The sequence below is a fragment of the Struthio camelus genome, chromosome 17 (assembly GCF_040807025.1).
Source record: "Struthio camelus isolate bStrCam1 chromosome 17, bStrCam1.hap1, whole genome shotgun sequence".
NCBI lineage: Eukaryota > Metazoa > Chordata > Aves > Struthioniformes > Struthionidae > Struthio > Struthio camelus.
The window spans coordinates 6168993-6190262 of NC_090958.1; the positions used below are offsets into that span (position 1 = coordinate 6168993).

At 43.5% G+C, this 21270-nt stretch overlaps 1 long non-coding RNA gene across 1 annotated transcript in view; it reads left to right on the top strand.

Annotated features, from left to right (window-relative positions):
* Positions 1 to 5418: 5418 nt before the first annotated feature.
* Positions 5419 to 21270, top strand: part of LOC138061378 (uncharacterized) — a 168041-nt gene continuing 152189 nt past the window's right edge. Inside the window, exon 1 of the long non-coding RNA XR_011135077.1 lies at positions 5419 to 5661. This is a non-coding gene — a long non-coding RNA (uncharacterized lncRNA). The remainder of the gene's footprint in view (positions 5662 to 21270) is intronic.

A 21270-nucleotide genomic window follows, 5' to 3' on the forward strand; every position in this document is an offset into this window, starting at 1 on the left:
GAAGAAAGTGGTGTAGTTCAGCTCTCCAGAGTGTTGTTCTTTTACTCTCTAGACCCAAATATTACCCTCTCTGTTTGCAGGTGAGGAGAAGGTAAGCCTGGAGCGAGAAGGAACGTGGCTGCAGGGAACATGATCTTTTCAGATTTCGCACGTTCAAAACTTCAGGGCAAATCAGTGTACGTTGATGAGGCTGAGGTTTCCCATTCTTCACTGTAGACTTGAGGGAGGATTTCAGGGGTAATGTTGGCAGTCTTTACCAAAGATTAAGTTGCAAGTGAGGAGCAGGAAAGCAGCAGTGTGGTCCTGATGCCTGTATCACCTGCTTTCAACATGTGCATGGCTTGCAATGAAGTTACAGAATTCATGGCTTAATAAAGCTAGGACTAGGAGGAAACTCATGATGGTGTGCGCTCCGTGAGATTGCTCTTGATATGAACTAAAGAGTGCTCAGTGCAACGAAGGCAGATGGCAAAGATGAATTTGTACCATCTTTATTTCCCTCTGCTCTGGGATTTGCTAATCGCAGAAATGCTGCTTCTCAGACTGCAAGAGGTATGGGTGATGTGGAGGTGTGAATATTGATCCAGCGCTAGCCAAGCTTTGCCTTTACTGGAGGACTCTCCAAGAGGCTGTCTAGATCATTTAGCATCTGCCATGTATCACAGAGGCAGGGCAATGAGGACTGTACTGGGCCTGAAGGGTCAGACCCTTTATAGCGCTGAAGGCTTGTGTTCACTGCAAAATTAGCTCAACTATAGCTTGCGTATTGCACCCAGTATGAGGTCCCCGCACACAAAAGAGCTCTTTGGTGAGGTGTGGCAGAGCTATAAATTGTAAGGGTTTCATCCAAGAGGGGATACCAATTTTGAATTAATGCAGCTTACCAGTTGCTAACACAGCTACTTTAATCTGGACTCAAGGTAACTCCATTTGAGCCTTTTCACAATGCCTTTTTGGGGGTTGATATCAAATTCTCCTGCAGGTCAATGGGAAAGAATTGGTAGAGCAGTTCAGCAGTACAAGGAGCTGTGGCATTTGCCATGCGATTTAATTTTGGACGCAATAGTTGAAATATTGTTAGGTGTTGTAACTGCGTGCCCTTATAGCTCAGGAGTAGTAACCCGAGGGTAGGTAAATCGCCTGCACTGTGCAGCTGAGGCATTCCTTTTAAAAGTCTTCCTTGACCTGAGGAGCAAAGCCCAGTGAAAACGTCACAGCCCTTTTAAAGGCTGTGGAGGATCTATAGGCTTCATGCAGTTGGATTCATTAGAAGCATTAGAAGGGGGGAAATCTCGAGATACAAACACTGTGGGAATGGAAAGAGGTGAATTCCTTGGAAGATGTGTTACTGGTCTGAGGATATCACCCACATCTAATTCTGGGTGACAGTTCAACTCAAGCAAATGAATGTGAACAATTTTGCTATGAAATGTGCAGAGTAGAGAAGGTGGGAGTCCCAGGGCGGAGATGCTGCTAACACCCAGCAATAACCGGTTACCCTGCTTGGCAACCCCCTTGCTGGTTTAGGTAAATGGAAATGACTTCATTATTTGTTTGTCCCTTGTCCTAATGCCTTTTATTTTTAAGCCTGCATAACGCAAACCGCATCCCCTGGGGAACTTAACGAGGGTCTAAGTGGCACCAACGGTCCCTGTTAACAATGGGCTTTTGTTGTTCACACTTTCCCTATCAGAGTGTCCCGGGAGGAACGTCCTTCGCTTCGGAGACTATATTGTGATGTTATGACCTCAGAGAGGGGTGGGAGAGGAAGGGAGGGTTCAGGTGTATCTTTAACTTACTTGAATAACTTTCTTCTAGTTGTGTTTTCTTCCCACCAGGATCTTTAATAACTCCTCTGAGGGGGCTGCCTCTGTGCTATAAATACAGCCACATTATCACTTGGCCGTATTGTGTGCGAGCGCTAATTTTCTGTGCTAGGTTTGAACTTGTTGACTTTTGCGGACGATGTCAGGAAATGTTGGGTGGGAAAGGATTAAAGAGGCTATTGATGTGAGTCGGAATCTTGGGCCAGGAAGGCTGGTTGTATCATCTTAGATCTAGGGACTGCGGTGTTGATATCCAGCTTTGGCTTTTTTTATAGAGGCCCTTGAGTCAGATCTCTGTTTCTCCCTCCCACCTCCCCCATCTCAAGCACACTGACTCCTGCTCTCTAGGCCATAGTCTCCAAGGAGGAAGTAGACCCTGTAGGCGAATTTCCTGGTATTATGCCATTTTAACAACCTCTCTCTTGATTTAGGTGTTGCAGGCTGGCTAAGAATATTCCTTGACACTTGAAAGGGACCTTTATTGTTTTCTTAATTTGTGAAGAATTGCTCTTTTTTTTTTTCCAAACTTTTCTTTGTAGGGTCAGACTGGAGCCATGTTATTGTTGTTAAATTTAGATCTGAGACTATATTAAGTCCTCTGGCAGTCTGCCCTTGCGCTTTCACTTCTTAAAACAGGAAGGCAGGCCTTGGCCTAGTTGTGCTCATGTACTTAAAACGGGTGAGAAGATGACTTTTTACACTGCTGGGAAATAAATATAAAACTACACGGTGTATATACAACAACTGTTCTGCAGGAGCCAAGAGAGAGAATTTCAAAGGTATTAGCTGGAAATAAGCTCCTAAGCCTCATGGTTTTTCAGCAAAAATTAGGCACATAAGTGCCCTTTGGAAACTCTGACCCTGAAATAAGTCTCTCAAATGACAGTCTTTTGGTATTTCGGAGGCAGAGGGAGAGCTGATTCAGCAGTGTGGACGGATCATGGCAAGTTTTGGGAGGCAGTAGATATATAATAGAGCAAGCATCGTAAAAGTTTGAGTGATTGGTGGGGTATAGCATGTGTATCAGGGATATCGGCTCCTTCCCAAGATGCTGTGTGCATTTGGTGTCAGAGTGCGCTTTCAAAGCTTTGTGGAGGGTCTCATTAAAAAGATGGCCACCATGGCAAATAGGTGAAACAATTCCAAGGTGATTAAAAAAAATAGCCGAGGTACAGAAAAGTCAGCATCTGGGGAGGGAAGGAATTGGGTAGTCAGAAACCTGAAACTCTGGCTTTACTAATGACTTAACATGTGACTGGGAAAAATTATTAAGGATTTGTATCTGCTTTTCTGATTGCGATGACTGGCACCCAGATCTGAACATCAGTATTAGTCTGTCCCTGTATCTGAACATTCACGTAGAAGTGCCATGCTCATGGTGCTGTTTCTGTATGTTTCCTTGTGTGTCAGGAGGAGTCTCCTGTAATTCTGTTTGACAAAAGGCATTAGAATTCCCTGACCAACATGGAACACCTGTGGGAAGGCACTAGAGGACTGTCAGCACCTGAGTCATCCTTCCTTCGTTCTCAGCCCGCAGTACATAACGTTTCAGGGTTAGTGAAAACATTGTCCAGCTTCTAAGTCATTTTCTCTCAGCCAGGTGAGCTAATCCAGACTCAAAGCACTTCCAAGCCAGAGGCTGTGTTATATAGATGCTAAAATGCAGGTTACAGTAAGACAAACCTTTCATGACCTTTAGGGTCTTGTTTTCAGAGATGCTGTCCACCTGGTATCTTTATTTTCCCTGAGAACAGTGTGAGCTCTGGGACTCTGTGCTCCTGCTTGCATTAGGTAGGGTGCTTCTTATCGGTGGGGACACAGAGGGTCCCAGTTCAAATTCCCTTCCTCTGGAGTAAGTTCTCAGGTAAGACTTTAATTTGCTGTGCATCCTGTTACGTTAACTCCGCAGCTAACTGCCTCCCCTGTTTAATTGGGGAGCTTTTTGTCATATACCTTTCTTCATGCGGCTGAGTGGGTGGGGGATAAAAGGACAGGGTAAAGTTTGGCTGGAGTACAGAGAAGACTGTGAACTGATCTTTGGCTGCAGCAAAAACTGAAGAGAAGTGACTTTCCTCTGATTGTCTTTTTCACTGTGTTTTAGGCCACTGTAACTACAGGTTTCTGTGCAGGGGGTGCAAGCAGTCACCAAATTAAGCAGGAGGTCAGGACCAAGTCCTGCTAGTGATATTTGCATTGCATGCGAGTGCAGGGCACTTGTCATTTCTGGCATCGATATTTTCCTTGTAGATAGACAGCCTCAGCTCAGAGTTCAGGATATTTACAGGCTTCAGGATCCACCCAGTTTTATGACAAAGAGCACTGGAAGGTCCTTCTGGGAAGGACCCCAAGCCATCTCCTTTGCCTGAGGTTATTTACCTGTGGACAGAAGGAATGGATGGAGGCTGGGATGTTGAGCACAAAGTGTTTGGTATCCGTGAAGTTCTTCCTCTTCCTGGTTTCTGGGCATCATTTCATGTGCCTGATGATAGTAGTTCTTGTTTTCTGTGCATTCAATTTTATTTCTAGTTTCTAATTGATGGAATAACCAGATTCCTTAGCTGAGAAGTTGTTCAGCTGAAGACTGGGCGAGTTTTTGAAGATATAGAAGCAGAAGTAAAGTGGATTAAGGTCTTCTGTTGGTAGGGAGGTTAGTGGAGGACTTATAGCTCAACTCTCCCTCTTAGGAAGGTAGTTTACCAAAAGTCTGCTTCTAATGAGAGTCAGAAGAGGAAACTGGAGGGTGATGGAGGGACATTCAGTCACTCAGGAAGTTTGGTCATGTAGTAGGAGCTGTGACAGCATTGCCAAATCTACGATTTCACTTCACATGATATTTGTTGTCTTTTTGTTTATTGCTTGTTTTTTCACTCCCGACTTTCCAGCTCCTGCAATAATTTGGTGCCTAAAACCCAACCTTCTAAATTCATGTTGATGCATCTCAGAGAAAGTAACCTGGCTGCTCAGATTCCCAAGCTTCTGTAGAGGGCAGTGAGAGGGACAATGCTCAGCACCTCAGAAATAACGGCAAAGTCTGACTTTGAGTACCTCATGTGTGACATCCAAGTTTGAAAACGGCCTCTCAGCATGTATTACAAAAACAGAGAAGGAAATGTCTTTCCGTGTTTGTAAAGAACAGCTTGAAAACATAGCTCCTAAAATTAAAAATGTTTAAAAGGGAGAAAAGCATGAATATATTAATAATTTTAAATGTTCATTGTTTTTAACCCCTCTCAAGAGTTTTTGAGGACACTTGCCTCTTCTCTTTTATGAGGGACGGCACAGCCACAGGGAAAGGCAATATCGCAGCATCTGCAGTTTCTTCTTTTATGGAGCTGTGGTTGAATGCAAGCAAATAGCTTGGGTGGGCTGGCGGTCTGTGCTCCCCTCTAGTTTTGACTCTTTTGGCCTATACCGTTTCTGTAGCTAATCCTTCCTATCAGCAGACAGCTAGGAGCCAGCAGCCCATTGAAAAAGGAACTGAACTGAGGACAGGCTGCTGAGAGGAGTATAAAAAGTGTTCCTTCGAGGACTCTATAGATTTCCTTTTTTTTTTTTTCCTTCCCTGTGTAAAAGCATTCTTGCTCTAATACACAGATGGGAGTAGGGGGCCACAAAGTGTGATAAAAATACCTCTGTGCTGCACCAGGGCTCTTTCTGCCTTTTCATAATTCAGGAGTCTGTCAATCACAGCCAGATAAGAGAGGCTGACAAAGGAGGGTGTGTGAGCGTGTGTGTCCGATGGGCTAGGGGCAGGTGGAGACAGCAAAACGCCACTATCATCTAGATTGCCGACTGTCCTCATTCTCAGGATAGCACTGCAAATGGACAGGCAGCGGTGAGTGAACCCCTTTTGTGGAAATGCAAATACATTATTGAGTTAATATGAAGAGCAGGCTTGGCTGGGCCTGGAAAGGTTCAGGTTCTGCCTAGAGAAGTACAGCTCTGTGTATACCAGTTCAAATGCCTAGGCCATGTGCTGTAAGTTTATTGATGTGCTCCTTCATGGTGCAGAGCTCAGTAGTCTGGTATGTCATCAGAGCAGTGGCTGGCATAGGCTGATACAGTGAATGGGGGAAAACATGCTTAGATAAGGGTTGTTTGTTGTTTGACTGCCTCACTTTTGAAATTGGCTGAATTAGGAAGCTCTCAAGACCCACCTCTTTAACGCTAATTCAGCTCTTCTGCTTTTCTGTCAGATATAACTTAAAACATGAGAGATTCAGTGTTGGGCAATAATTCCAGCCTGAAGATTCAATTCAAGGCAAGGGAGGGCAAAAGCGAGGCATGGGACACTGAGAACAAGGCAGGGTCTGGAAGGATGCTGGATTTTTTTTTTTTTTTCCACCATAGTTAATAGCAGCAGAACTGCTTGACCTTGAAGGATGAAGGAGTTGAGAGTTTGGGCCTTCTCTTCTACAAAGGCTTGTAGCAGGGGCCGAAGTGGAGAGATGGTATTAAAATAGTGTTCTCCTCTCCTCCAAAGAAAAACCTTGCAATGTTGCTGAATCTGTTCTTTTTTTGCAAACCCACACAGCTTTTCCTAGTTTCAGGCAGCTCTTCACTCCAGAAGGAAACCTCAGTGCCGGAGCTAAGTCTTTTTCCTGGGACCAGTCCCGACTGGTCTTATCTGCTGGCTCCTGTAGCACGACCAACGATAAGATGGCAGCTCAGAATTCTTTTCGTTTGCGCGATATCCCTTACAAACACTTAAATGAGCAACAAGAAAATCTTAGAAGAGTGTAAAAACCTCAGGCTTTCTGGTCCTCTGAATCTCCAGCAAGATTTAGGAGTGTTTTAGCTGAACTAACTTTAGAATTAGTTTTACTGGGGGCAGCTGTGGGGGAAGGTGAGTGGGTGGAAAGGCTATTGCTCTTTGTACACAGGATCTGAATTTCCCCAGATCCATTTTCTGAGCATTTTGCTCCTTTATCTTTAGTTTCTCCCGGCCCTAAATTCCCCTCCTGCCTAACCTCTGTCTCAGACTCCTGGGATCCTCAGGAATGACACGCAGCCTTCAGTATTGTCATTATCTTGACCCAAAGCCTGCAAGTTTGCAAAGCAGAGTGGTTGGTTATTAATTCCCCCTCTTCCAGGGGCGGAAGATGTGGACTCCATGGTCAGCTTTCTCTCCTATCTTCTGCATACTTTTACCATAGTGTCTTTTGTTTCCACTCTGACCCTATTTCTGTCTTGTCTAACCAGAGGGCAAACTCATCCAAGTAGTATTTATCTCTTCCTTTGCATAAGGAGCTCAGAGCAGTTGGGTGTGCAAATGCTGCTTGGTGTAAGCCTTTGCCTGTCGGTCCCTTTGCGGTTTACCAGCCGATGCGTCTTACCTGTCTGACTGGGCAGTGCCATGTTGCTGCAGTGTGCTGAGCAAGCTCTTGCGATTTCATGACCATCTTACCTTTTTGTTTGTATGTGATTGTGTTGGTCTCCAAATAGACTAAAAAATCAATTGGTTATAGAGCCTGACCTGTGGATGGCGCCTGAATAAACAGCTTCTGACTCCATCTGTCGGAGCACACCTGTCTCCTCAAACACGGAGGTTTGCTTTCGGTGGAGCCGAAGTCTCTTATCCTTGTCCCTTCCCTGGAAGAGACAGGTGTCTCCTGGCTGTGAAGCCTTTACCCACCCTGCATCCGTCACTGTGGTGCTGTCACCATTCTCCCTTTATCAGTCCTCTGGGTGGACTGGCTCATTAAGCCGGGGGTGTGCTTGGGAGCAGAGGAAGGAAGGTAGAGCCAGAGATACTGAGACACAGTTGAAAAGCCCAGATCAGTGGACAAGATGTCTGCGGCATATGATGCTTATCTATTGCAGTGGGTGGAGGAGGAAAGGGCATCCCTTATCTCTGCTCTCGTTCCCAGCCCGCTCTGGCTGCTTAAGGAGGCTCGCTGGAGTCTTCCCACATTCCTGTGCATTCGGGTTCCTGCTCGGCAGGAAGCCGCGGCTGCTCCAACACCCAGTACATCTCAGCTGGTAGTGTCATTTAAAGTTGGATTCCCAGAACTCCCCAGGGTTTGGGGTAGAGCGAGGGCGGGACACACGCTTGTGCAGTGACCCCTGTGCAAAAAAATACCTCCCTTAGAAAATAACAAAAGCACTTGAACACAGCTAATTTCTTGAGCACTTGGTGAACCTGGTCTGTGATATTTAGGTACCTTAGGAAATAAAACTGACCTTTCGGAAAGATGAAAGGATTAGGAAAGTTGAAATATATAAGCCTGTATCTAACAGGCCCCTTAAAAAACTTGGCCTGCAACCATATCAACAGTAGCTTGTTATCAGATAGCACAAAACTTATTAGGGCTGTCGTTGATTAGCAGGACTCTGCTGGGAGACTTGATCAAGAAAAAGCCACAGGAATTGGTTTATGGTGGGCAGATTTAGGGGCATATAACCTTCCCCTTTTCCATTCCAAGTTAATGCTTGACGATGAGGAGTAGGGCTTCCAGCTAACCTGAGGGTGAAGTGTTGGCCCCCCTGTGCAGCCCCCAAATCCTATTCTCTGCAGCAGAGCCGTGTTGGCACCCCAGTACGGTAATCGGGGTAGTGCACCAGATAGTCCCACATCTTCCAAAAAGTTTGGAAGGAAGTTTGGAAGGATTTCTGAGATCCTGCTTAGCAGAGGTGACTAAAGCAAGCGTGGCCTGTGTCGCGCTGGTCAAGATGCTTTTTGACCAGACTGAGCAAATTCTGTTTCCTAAGTTCTGTTTCCCGTTTCATCTGTATGCAGTGATGTTCTCACCTGCTGTAGGAAACTAGTATATTATTTGTGTATTATTAGACAGCTGCTGCTACTTTTTCTGCTGCATTTTAGTAGAGTGTAAAAATCTACTCTTTCCCAAAATGCTACAGGAAGCTAATCACTGTACAAGATTTTAGGATAAGGCTGACCAGTTCAGTATCATTTTATCTCTCAAAGGAACCCAGTAATACAGCATCTTTAGGTTAGATTTCTAGTTTTGCACAAGCTCTTACTGTGCATGCATTTGCTTGAAAATGTCGTAGGGTACTGAAAGCCTACAGAGCTCACGAAAATACAGATATACGGATGCCGCTTACAGTTAGGTATCCCACAAGCTGCAAATATCTTTTAGGTGTGACTTTCAAGCATGTTAAAAACTGAAATTCTTGACAGTAAGTGTGGCAGTAATGTTATAAGAATGTTTTCTAAATTAAGTTTTATGTTTTATGGTTTGTTTAGGTCAATAGAGTGTTTACTGCTGAAGGTAATGTTAATGGCATGCTAAAATGATAATTCTTTAATCTTTTGATTTAGGCAGACTCTTGAAAAAAGATAGATATTTGTTGCTGTTGTCTACTAACAGGTTAAACGCAGATTCCCCCCTCGGAGTTCTAGGACTCTCCACCCTACCCCTCTGTCCTGCTTAAGCACTGTTTCTTTAAGTGCAGGACGTGTTATTCCTGATCAACTGAGAACAAGTTCCACACTTCACATGTGAAACATTCAACATTTATGCTGTGGTTATTAGAAAAGAATAATCTTCAAAGGGTGTAAAAAGTACCAGTGACTCACAGGAATTTAAGTTCTTGAAACTTTGTGCCATAATTGCTTCACATCAGTATAATTTTATTTATGTTAGTGGGGTTGCGAATACTTTATTTTGCTGATGATAAGAGGGATACCTGCTAATGTGAATCTGTAGCATATACAAAACTGAACTGGAAACCTCATTATCTTGTTCCGATAGTTCTTTCAGTGTATTGCCTGGTCTTTCTCAATATCTTATCGTTTATGTGTGTTCAGTCTGAGTTAGCAGAGCCAGGAAGTGATAGCTTGTGTTTTGAGATCGCTATCACATATTTTAAACTTAATTTCTATGGAATTCTGGAGGACTTGAGAGAGAAAGCACCTTCCACAGCTTGTACAAGGCTCGCTTGTGCCAGTTGCAACCCAAACCGGTTAACCTACTGTCAATCCAATTTTAGTGGACAGGTTTCCTGTCTCTACAGATACAATCCCGCAGAGATATTTAAGCTTGAGTGCGCATGGGTAGCAATCTGTCCAGCATGATGGAGTATTTAGACTGAATATCTATTGCTGCAGGTAATCTTGAACATATCGTATGCTCCTGTTCCTCTTTTTCTACTCCAGTCCTTTGCACGTCACTGTGGGCTCGTATAACAGCCAGTACAGCAAGCTTTGACATCAGCTTAAGGGTTCAAGGTGCTAATGATGAATGAATCAATACTGACAGTGACTTCCTCAAAACTGAGGCTGTTGCAGAAAAAGGGTGTTGCCTATAGATGGAAAGTTAGTATGGCTGCTACCTGTGCTGTGAAGAGACACCTGCTCTGTGCTGAGGAAATGCATCTTCCCCCCTGTCCTTAGAACTGCTGCCTTTAGGATTCTGCCTCTTAGGGAGGGGGGAAAAAGAAAAAAGACTTGGCAATCTGTGGGCAGAGAGGATCCCATAAAATTTCCCTAAATGAAGCTTCACCCGGTTAACTGGAGGGTTACAGTATCTTAACTTCATCACTTGCAGCAAGTTGTGACCAGTGGCCTGAGGACTGGAAATGGAAAACAACTTGTAGCTGTAATATTAAGTGTCATCTGTCTCACGGCTGTAGCTGATGTAGAGTGAAACCATGTTTAAAGACATAACTGTGTGGGTTGAAAACTACATTCTCCCAACAGGTATACTGTATTCTTCTGCCAGGCTCTCCAATAATGCAGGAGAACTTCAAAGAGCAGCCCAAATGGAGTGAATTGGTTTGGTATGTGCAAAAATGTATTCTTTTAACAGATCCTCTTTCCCTTTCTTGTTTCACTGCAATTTTATTCTTCAGACAGATGAATTCCTTCACCAGGTCCTGGATAAAGAGTTGCATGGTATAACTCTGTAGGTAGGTTGCAGTGCCAGATGCTATGAATTGTTTTTTTCTAAGTGAGTTTTAATCCTCTAGGAAGAGCTATTTCAAATTGTTTTCTCTATCTCTTTTACTTGGATGCCGTTGTTCTTGCCCCAGTCTTTGAAATCAATTCCACTTTCTAATATGAATTTCAGTGGAGTTTTGCTAGACCTTTTGACCGTGTTGTTTCGTACTTCTAGACGTGTTGCAGTCTTCTGTGGTCATCTTTTACTTCTCAGCCTGCTTGAAATCTATGTGAATGGAATCAGAGATCTTTTTTTGTATGAAGATATCAGGCCTGAATTATATAAGCTTTGTTTGTCATTAGAAACAGAGTGCTATTGAGGCTCTGTTTTATTCTGTGGCCTTTATTACTCTGCCAACTTCACCTTATTTATTACTGGCCCAGTCCTCTGTAGTAACAACTCAGAGGTTCGATTAATCACTTGGAACTGCTCTGTCCATATGCAGCTCACACCTATGGCCTGTATTTTCTCCTTCTCTTTTCTTTTTATTTTATTTTATTTTTTATTTTATTTTTTATTTTATTTTTTATTTTATTTTTTATTTTATTTTTTATTTTATACACATAGTGAGAATCATGGTGGAAAGTGTTTGGGTAATCTTGGTGCCAGAAGGTCTCATAGACAAAAAATTAATAATGCAAAGAAGAACAAATAGATCCAGATTCTGGATCTATTTGGGAACTCTAGCTCTATTATGAAACAACTCCATTTTAGTTGCCATTATGAGAACTAAAAATTATAAAGAGAAGATGTGCAGGTAGACATGAAATCCTGTGTACCGGAAAGTTTGGGATTGGATTCTTGGTTCTGGTTGTATCAAGGAAAGTCTTTCTCGAGTATGTGTATGAGGCATATTGGCAACCATGTATTGTTCATCTTGCAGGTGGATATAATTAATGCAGAAGTGTACTTTTGCCCTCCCTCTGACCTTGGTGAGGTTCCAGTTATGGAATAGCCTGTCTATTGTCTGGCATTGTCTTACATCTTCACATGCGTTCTTCCTTCCTGAGATAAGGAGAAAACCACTGATGCCGAGTATATGACTACTTCTGTGCTAATTGGCATCTTGGCCTTCGTGGAAATTCCAAATTGGCTTAGAATTTGTTCTTATCCATAATCTTTTTCCCACCTTAGTTTGTGGATATATTTAAATTGTTGACCTCTGTCACATCCCCCTTCCATCACATCCCATACTTGAGTCATACCTTTGTCAGAACATGATTCGACCACAGTCATGCACCCTCTCTCAATATTGGGTAACCCTGGATTCAGCCCTTTAAACCTAAAGGATTGAAAAGTTCTTCAAAAACAAGTCACACAAGTGCCGTCTGTGCTGCTATCCAGTTTGTGTGTGTCTCTCAATAGACATAGCACTACTGAAGAGCATCTTTTCCTTTTTTGCACACGCTCTCTTGCCCTTTTTCTTTGGTGAGAAATGGAGAGAGCTGGGGAGGAGGGGTGGTGGCAAAGAGGTGGGAGAATAAATGAAGAGCTAAAACCTACCTTCATTTATGTCCCTGCTTTTCGGTTAGTACTGTTACTGCAGATGACAGTATCCCACAGTTGCTGTGCCTGCAGTTGCATGGATAGAGCTTCATTAGAGTATTGGAAGTGTCAGACTTGTTGAAAAACATTTATCAAAATCATTCTCACAGAAAAATTACTTGCAATTGAAATGAACATTTTTATTGAATGCATTTCCTTCGTTCAAAAATGAATTAAGTTCTCAGTTGGAAACCAATTTTTAAGACTTTGGGTAAAAAATCTTCAGGTTTTCAGTTTTGGGACTCCTTCCAGTTAAATAACAGTCCCTTTGTATAGATTTTGCAATGTGTTTTACTTTTGTAAATCTCTACAAGAAAAAGCCTCTCTTGTGGAGTGTAAGTTTACATTTGATTCTAGCTATAGCATGTCCAATTTTTGAAGTACAGTTTGACCAGCTGTTCTGACCCTATACCTGTATTCATGCTCCTGATAACAATTTTTCCTGTGACATATACTACTGATAGTACACCATACTGTATGTCACCGACCTTCCTGTATTTGTAAAGCAACAGTCAGCTTTTGCACTAAAGGCAGCACTCAGCAAGTAGTCTCATGAGCCCTCTGATGTGGGCTCTCTGGTAACGGTGGGTTATGCTGTAACCTTTGTCTGCTCAAATGGGCATTGAATTGGCCCAATGGTTCAAAAATTATTGTTGGGAAGGGGAATACAGTCACATGCATGGGGTCATCATATAAAGTGACTGATGCTGTCTGTTAGATTGAACTGAATGGGTTGCCTGAATGGCCCTTGCTGAACCACTTACCCCTCACTTTTAAGATATTTTTTCATTTCAGAGGCCCAACATTTCATTCTAGATGACAAAAGTTCAGTGAAGGAGTTCTTCACATTTGACCAGAAGTAAAACATCCAAAACAGTGAAAAGAGAGGACTCTCTGGAGATCTTGCATGTATCAGAGGGCCTGGATATCACTCATCTGGAAATACAAAACTTGCCATATGGTTCTTCTATATCACAAATGTTTGTGATGATATATCACGGATATTTAAATAGAAAACTGGCCAGTTTCCATGGTGTTTAAAATATATTATATTGTACCCTGTAAGGTAAGTGGTAGGGAAACTGGCCAATTTTCTAAATTATTTTTAAAATCTTCAGTGTATTGTGATATATATGTACCATAGTATGTCTAAGATATATATGCAGTATGGTTAGTGAAATATATGCCCCTACATGTGTGAGTTATGTATTATATATGGATGTATAAATGGAATATATATTGTTTTTCCATTCAAGCTCTTCTATTTATTCACTTATGCACAGATGAGCCTCCAAATGCATGCCAGAAATGCAAGGCTGTTTAGCTCCTAATTATGCTGTTGAAAATCTAGGTAAAAAACCGAACTGAATTTTCAAATCACGTCATTGCTGTCATGGTTTCAAATCAGCAGAGCTCTACTTGTTCATGCAGTGGGGCTCGGGGGATGGCAGGAATGGCTTGTCACGATCACTTCCCAACTTTCTTTAGTATGATTTCTGGACTACAGTAAGGTTGACAAAATCTCTGAATATCTTGTCTGCTTACCTGGACTAGTCTCCAGGCTTTTGGAGACCCTTTTGTGAAAAAAATGTTTATATTGTGTTTCTGAGTTGTGCTTTCCTTCCTCACCCACCAATTGTTTGTGCTGTAGGAAAGTTTGGAAGAATTCTTGAACTCTGCTGACAGTGGACTAAACAGAAAGGTTTGTCTGAACAAAGGCAGCTTTGTCAAAATGGTGTCGGTTAAAAGTAGAAATTTTGCGCCTGCTTACTGCTTCTCCAAAGCATAAACTGATATAACTCAGGAGGAGAAGCAGACAGGCTGATCTGATCCTGCTACCACATTGGCTTTTGTTACCAAATTATTTTTGATTTAAGCTGTTGTAGGGGAGATTAGAGCTAACCTTTAAGGTGGTGGATGTATGTTTCCACACTGATGGCCCATATTTAATCATTGTATTTGCTGTGGAAACTTTTTACACGCAAATTTTATTGAAACACTGAGTAGGGGTGGGGAAGCGGATTCAGTGGAGGAGGAAATGGTCCAACTAATTTCCAAGTTGTTATATCCACTCTTGCTCGATCTTGGCTTTCTAAGTCTAAGACTATTTTGAATTGATTTCTTCTTTTAAAGGGCATTAAGAATGTGTATCCTTTACTACGTACAACATAGATGTATACTGGAAAGATGGGACTGAAGCTGGGAGACTTGGGAGGTAATATTACACTCATGGAGAAGAGACTGGGTGTTGTTTTGTGAGCGAGTGTGGACATGCGAGTGTTTGTGGGAGTGAAAGGGCGTTATGGGCCACATCCAACTCTAAAGTGTGAAGCGTCTTGTGTTAAACTTCAAGAGGAGTTCCCGGCACTGATCAAGGACAGCATGTATCCTTAAATTCCCCTTCTGACCCCTTTCTCTTCACTCATTAATCCACAGTAATTTAGATTTACCTCTTATGCCTTCAGGGATGATTTTCTGCCCCTGTCCTTAGGCGTCCCTTGCAGTCTGCCTTGTGAAGTTTCCCTGCTTGGGTTCATTGCACTAATCGATTTGGTAGAATGAAGCCTGCCTTTTCCTGTCTTTTTTCCCTCCCTCCCTCCTTGGTAAAAGTTTCCTGCCCTGCCGGCACAGGCTACAGCACGTTTTGACATGTCTCTGTTTTCTTCCTCTCTGGAAGAAGCCAGCAAGCTTCAGTTCTGTGGCATTGCTCCGGTAGCGCGTTGGCAGGCACATGAAGCAGATTCTTCAGTCACCCTTAACGCCAACAATGAGATTTATTATCTCCATTGCTCTTAGGGAAATTAGCCTCGGGAATTAATTTATGGTGTTTTGAAATGCTGTTGTCTTATCGAGTGATTGCTTGCTTACACCCAAACTCCCTCTTACCTTTGGTCACAGGGATTGCGTGTTTAATGTGTGCTTTAAAGGGAGCAATTAAAAGGGCACAGGCGAACAGAGTCACACTCTGGGCCGTTTATGGCATTTGATCCTTGTACAGCAGGAATGACCCCCTCCAGCTCACCTTCTCTCTCAACATCGTATCTGGGAAGAGAGATAAATTCACAGTTAATAAAGATAAGGCTGGAAAACTCCCTTTGTGAACTTGTGAATAGCCCACAAGTTGCAGTTCAGATTTGAACAGCAGGATGCAGCAATATCTCATAATTCCATTGACCAAAAGGAGCCGCTGTTAAGGGAACAGGAACTGGGGAGTCTGAATGCCTGGGATTGACCTTACCTGACAGAAAGATTTAAAGGGTTAAAGTCTTCTGCGTTAGCATACTGTTGATGAAGCTCTTCCATTTCTCATGAAACGTACTGCAACCCTTTTGTGATTCTTCAGCAGTTCTGAATGTAATGGTGCTCTTGGCAGGGGAAGCAGTTGTGGGTGCATTGCTTATCCAAGCATCCAAGATGGTGTTGAAGATGGAGTGGTGACTCTTGCCCTTCTGTCTCCTACATTATTCATACTTGTATTACCATTAATTAATGATTTATGAAACCCATTTTGCAAACCACAGACCCATTTACTGCGGTATAAAGCAGTGTGTATGTAAAACACATGCACACACTTAGATACACACACACGCTTATCCTATACAGAAAGGCAGTCACATTTGTGATGGAAAGTGGCATTAGTTATAAAAATGCACAAAACCTCTGTATATAGAAAGTGAAGAGTCCTGTATCTCACGGAGTCAAAGAAGGAACATGGATAAGTGGAATGCAACTATGCTGAACTGGGTTTGAACATCAGCTCTTTCTTGCAGAAACGCTACAGTGCCTGGTGCATGGTTTGACTCAGACTCTTCATTGAGGAAAATGGCATAACATCAACTGAATATTCCCCCTGCAGGGAGTTTCATCTCCAGTACCTGGCCAGGATGTTGAGAGGGTTATTTCGTCATGGTAATGGAGATATATGTGCAAGATATATTGCTTTTCTGATATGAAATTAGACACCCACAGTTAAACAGCTGTCGTGGGGTTGCCTATCAAACCACACATCTAGAGATCCCCAAAGGGCTTGTTTTCCCATAGTTTCTGCACTGCATGCAGTGCTTCTCACTGTGTTTCTTCCCTTTCACCCCAAATCATGCTTACAGTTCTTTATCTCTGCTGCTTCAGGAGCTTTTCTTGAACTTGATTTTTCTTTTAATGATAGTTCATCTGGTTGGGTAAGTTTAATATTTTGGTCTACCTTTTTGAGGTTTCTTTTTGTGTGTTACCTATCACTGTTGCGTGAAAGCACTATTCAACATTAAAGTGAAAGATTTAGTTGATGGTATAAAGTATGTGGTGTGAGAAAGATCCTGAAGGAGCCATTGGGGCCTGTGTTCTTCATATAAGCTAATTGTATCCCTTTCATTTTAGAACTGGACAAAATGTGCCTTTTCATCATAAACACATACAGCAGCTTTGATATCTTCATGTATTGTGGGTATGAACCGAAACACCACCTATTTATACCTACATCTTCCTCTCTGACTCAGGCAGCATAGTGACAATTGTGTGGGGTTTTTTTTGTTTGTTTGTTTATTTTCCCTTTTGTGGCATAGAGCGCTCATACTAGGTTGGCTCATGATGGAATATCTCAATCACTGGCATATCCCATGCAGGTTACATCAGTGCAGCTGAAAGCTCTCTCTGTAGTTATGCCACACAGGTTTACCTCTATGCCCATAAAACCGCATCCACCAGGGACCTCATCAACGCAAATACACTCAAGAGCAGCTAATGAGGATTTTAATTTAGCTTTAAATGCCTTTGGTGCTGGGAAGGCCTTTATGGCACCAGGCGGGGAAATCTCCTAAGCTCTGGCGGCTTTCACCATAAATGTCACTGCACCATATTTATTATTTGTTTTAGCTGCATTTCTAATGACCGAAAAGCTCATTTCTCAGATTACACTGACGCTGTGTGTTACTTACCAGCACCTTGGTTTGTTTAAAATACAGTACAAAATGCAGGAGTTGGCCAGGAATAATTTTCCCTTATGGGACTAAAGGTGAGAGTGGGGGAGAACTGACAGGCGTCTTCAGAAAGTCAGGGAAGGAGACCCTATAGATGGTCCTGAGGTTGCTGGATATCAGGGTTTTGTTGAGGTGTAGGCTGAGGTGTAATGGATACCTGTGATCATCTGTCAGCATGGGTTCTTGGGAGGACTTTCCCCTGGGTTACCTGATAAAGAACATTTTGCTGTATGTAGCTGAGCCAGGCCTGTAAGATTAAGGTCTGTCTTGCCAGTGTTTTATAACTGCCCAGACATTTGCAGGCAGCGATTACTTATTAATGTCGCTGTTATATTGAGTGTCACCTTTCGTTTTAATTCCCTCAATCCTAAGTGAGTCATTATATACTTCAGAGCTGACTTCAACCCTTCTCTAAGCTGGTGTTTGCCAGAACCTGTCAATGGGAGATTTATTGCCCTGAGGTGGTATTTTCCAGGCTTGATCCAGAACTGGTCTCATTTATGACAGAATAAGGGCAGACCTCTCACAGGACCACAGTACCAATACTGCTTATTTGAGGTCTGAGGCACCTGTCTTGGGGTGTTACTTACTCACATTACAATGTATCTCTGGTGCTGCTGTTCCTCTTCTTCTTCTTCTTCTTCTCCCTTTTTTCCCTCCCCTCCCCTTCCTTTCTCCCACACCCTTCCCAGAGTCCCTTTGCACCATCTTTTTGAGCTGGTCTCCATCTACCATTGGGATGCCCCGAAATTCCATCTTTTCTTCACCTTTTAACTATCTGCAATCCTTTCCTCCCACAGCCTGTCTCTTGGCTGTTTTCCAGTCCCCGGTTTCTGTAACCCAGTTTGTCCTATATGTAAAAATAACATTTATCTGTCAAATGCTGGGAACTAGTGAAAAATAAACTCCAAAGTCACCAGAGGGCTATAATTTAAGGCCACAGTATTATACATGGGAATTATAGCTTCCTCTAATCGGAGAGAGAAAAACAAAATAACTAACAGCCCTTTTGTCCAGCTATTGGGATGCTTGTTGGTACTAGGCCAAGTCGAGACAAGTCCTGCAGTAGTAGCACACGCTGTGTCAGTTAGTGATTTCGTAGGCCTTTGTTGCTTGGGTGCCGTGGGAAGCAGCGGGGGCTGAGGAGTCACTGGACTGTAACGGTTCTCTGCTGTATTTCCCCAACTGGCTCAGGATTTGGAGTACAAGCTTCTGGGAGGTTGCTTGCACAGCTGGAAACCTGCATTGGCCAGTGTGGTTCCTCTGTTTGTAATGTCCTCTTGATGTGTTTGGTAGCCCTGGTGAGGTGCCTCTCACAGGCTGTAGCCCAGTGCTTGGCCATTGCTGTCAAAAAACCACTTTCCCTTATGGGACTAAAGGTGAGAGTGGGGGAGAACTGACAGGCATCTTCAGAAAGTCAGGGAAGGAGACCCTAGAAATGGTCTCAGCCAGCCTCAGCAGAGGCCAAGGATTAGCCTGGTCCTTTGAATAAGCCTTATGTGCAGGCAAAATGAGGTGAAAATCCTCTTTCTGGCTTTTCTGAACAGAGTTTGCAACACCTGTTTTCCCCAGGTGACAGGACTAAGTGTCCTGTAAAGATAAGAAATATCGCTCTGTGTGTATCCTTTCAGATACTAACAGGAGCCTGTGCTCGGAGCCGCCGTTTTCTTGTCTGATTAATTACTTGCTCCTGCATCCAAGACATTTTACTACTTGGTAGCTGTTCTGTGGCCTGTATACAAAAAGAGTCAAAAATCTCAGCCCGGTCATTACAGGACTTGGAAGTGCATCACCGAATGGCCTCTCACAGCTTGACAGCCTGAAAGGAGATGCCATAGGTGTGGGGCGAGAAGGACGCCCCCTCGGAGGAGCGGGCCTGCTGCACCTGGCAGAGGTGAAGAACTGGAGGTTTGGCAGGGAGAGTGTGCGCTACCTAGGCTTGCACCTCCTGTTTGAAGCCTGAATGGAAAGTAACTTTTTCCAGCCCTTTTAAAACTTCAAGAAATCGCCACCCCTGTCCCACACCTTCCACCAGGAAATGTTTTTCTTCTGAACACCTGTTTCAGCCTAACACAGTGTGCCGACCTGTGCAGAAAGACACTTGGGGCTGGCAAGAGCCATCGCGCAATACCTCGGCAGTTAACACCTCAGCTCTCAGTGAAAGCAGCTGTTTTGCTCCATGCCTCATAAAACCTTGAACAAACTTTTACACATTTGCGCTGAGTGAAGGGATAGATATTCCTTATCCACTTCTCTGCCACTCTGCAGCACACCCCAGCAATTATAGTCAGGCCTATCGTTATCAGGTGAGCAATAAGGAGGAGTGTGAAGGGAGATAGGTGATGGGATGGGCCCTGGAAGCACTGTGGCAACGAACAAGTTATTGCAGGTTTGCTGGCGCCGTCAAGTCTGTATCGGCTTGTTTCAATGGCCGTGCTGGAGCAGAGAGAGGCAGGCACCATGCTGCTACTGGGAAAGCGGCTGTCTGCTGAAGTCAGATGGCCCTCTCATCTACATGCAGAGATGAGTAAACAGCATACAATGTGCACATTGATTTTCAGCCCACACTGTCGCCTGCCCTCATTTATGATGGGGAGATGAACCTTTACCTTTTGTTTGTGTGCTGTCTCTTTTTTTTTTTTTTTTAAATTTTCCTTATCAAAATAGAAAGCAAGACAAGAGCTGTTCATCTAATGTTGTAGCCTTCCTCCTCATGGCCTATGCATGTTGTCTTCCCCCAGATCTTTCACCTGAGGCTATGCAAGCAATTTGGGAGCATCCATCTATGTGCTGTTCTAAAAAGCATCTGTAAAGAAATGGCACTATCTTGCTCAACAGGTCAACTTCCAGTCTGAAAATCAGGACCTCTAGTAGTAACCGTAATATGTAAAAGAAGAGAGAACTCAGCTTGAATTTTAAGGCTGAGGTTGTCTTTGCAAAGCTAGCTGTTAGATAAACTGTCCTTTTCTTTGCCAAGTTTCACAGAATCACAGAATGGTTGAGGTTGGAAGGGACCTCTGGAGATCATCTGGTCCAACCCCCCTGCTCAAGCAGGGTCCTCTAAGGCATATTTCCCAGGATCACATCCAGACAGGTTTTGAATATCTCCAGCGAAGGAGACTCCACTACCTCTCTGGGCAACCTGTTCCAGTGCTCCGTCACCCTCACAGTGAAGAAGTTTTTTCTCAGGTTCAGATGGAACTTCCTGCGGTTCAGTTTCTGCCCCCGTTGCCTCTTGTCCTGTCACTGGGCACCACGGAGACCTCATCCTCTCGGCACCCCCCCTTCACATACTTGTACACATTGATGAGATTGCCTCTCAGTCTCCTCTTCTGCAGGCTCAACAGGCCCAGCTCTCTCAGCCTTTCTTCCGAGGAGAGATGCTCCAGTCCTCTCATCGTCTTTGTAGGCCTCCACTGGACTCTCTCCAGTAGTGCCATGTCTCTCTTGTACTGGGGAGCCCAGAAGTGGACACAGTACTCCAGGTGAGGCCTGCCCAGGGCTGAGTAGAGGGGCAGGATCACCTCCCTCAGCCTTCTGGCAACACTCTTGCTAATGCACCCCAGGATCCCATTGGCCTTCTTGGCCACAAGGGCACATTGCTGCCTCAGGCTTAACTTGTTGTCCACCAGCACTCCCAGGTCCTTCTCGGCAGAGCTGCTTTGCAGCAGGTTTGTTACAATGCAGTAACACAAGAGAGATGAGAAGCATGGAAACTGACAATATCAATTTTGTCATATGTTGCAGAATGAAGATGCACAGAAAACAGCGGAGCCAGAAACAGAATTATTCTCCAATCTTGGGAGGCTATAAGGATTTAGTGATATCAGATGACTGAATCCTCTCTGTGTTCGTGAAAAGCTTATCTTGAAAGAGTCCTCTCTTTCTAATCAAAACACTACATGGCTTAATTGTAATGCTAATTAAGGGTCTTGCCTTTTCCATTCTCTAGGATCATGTTTGAATATTGTCAACTGATGTACATTCAGTTAAGTTCATTAAGAAAATTCAAAGAGAGAA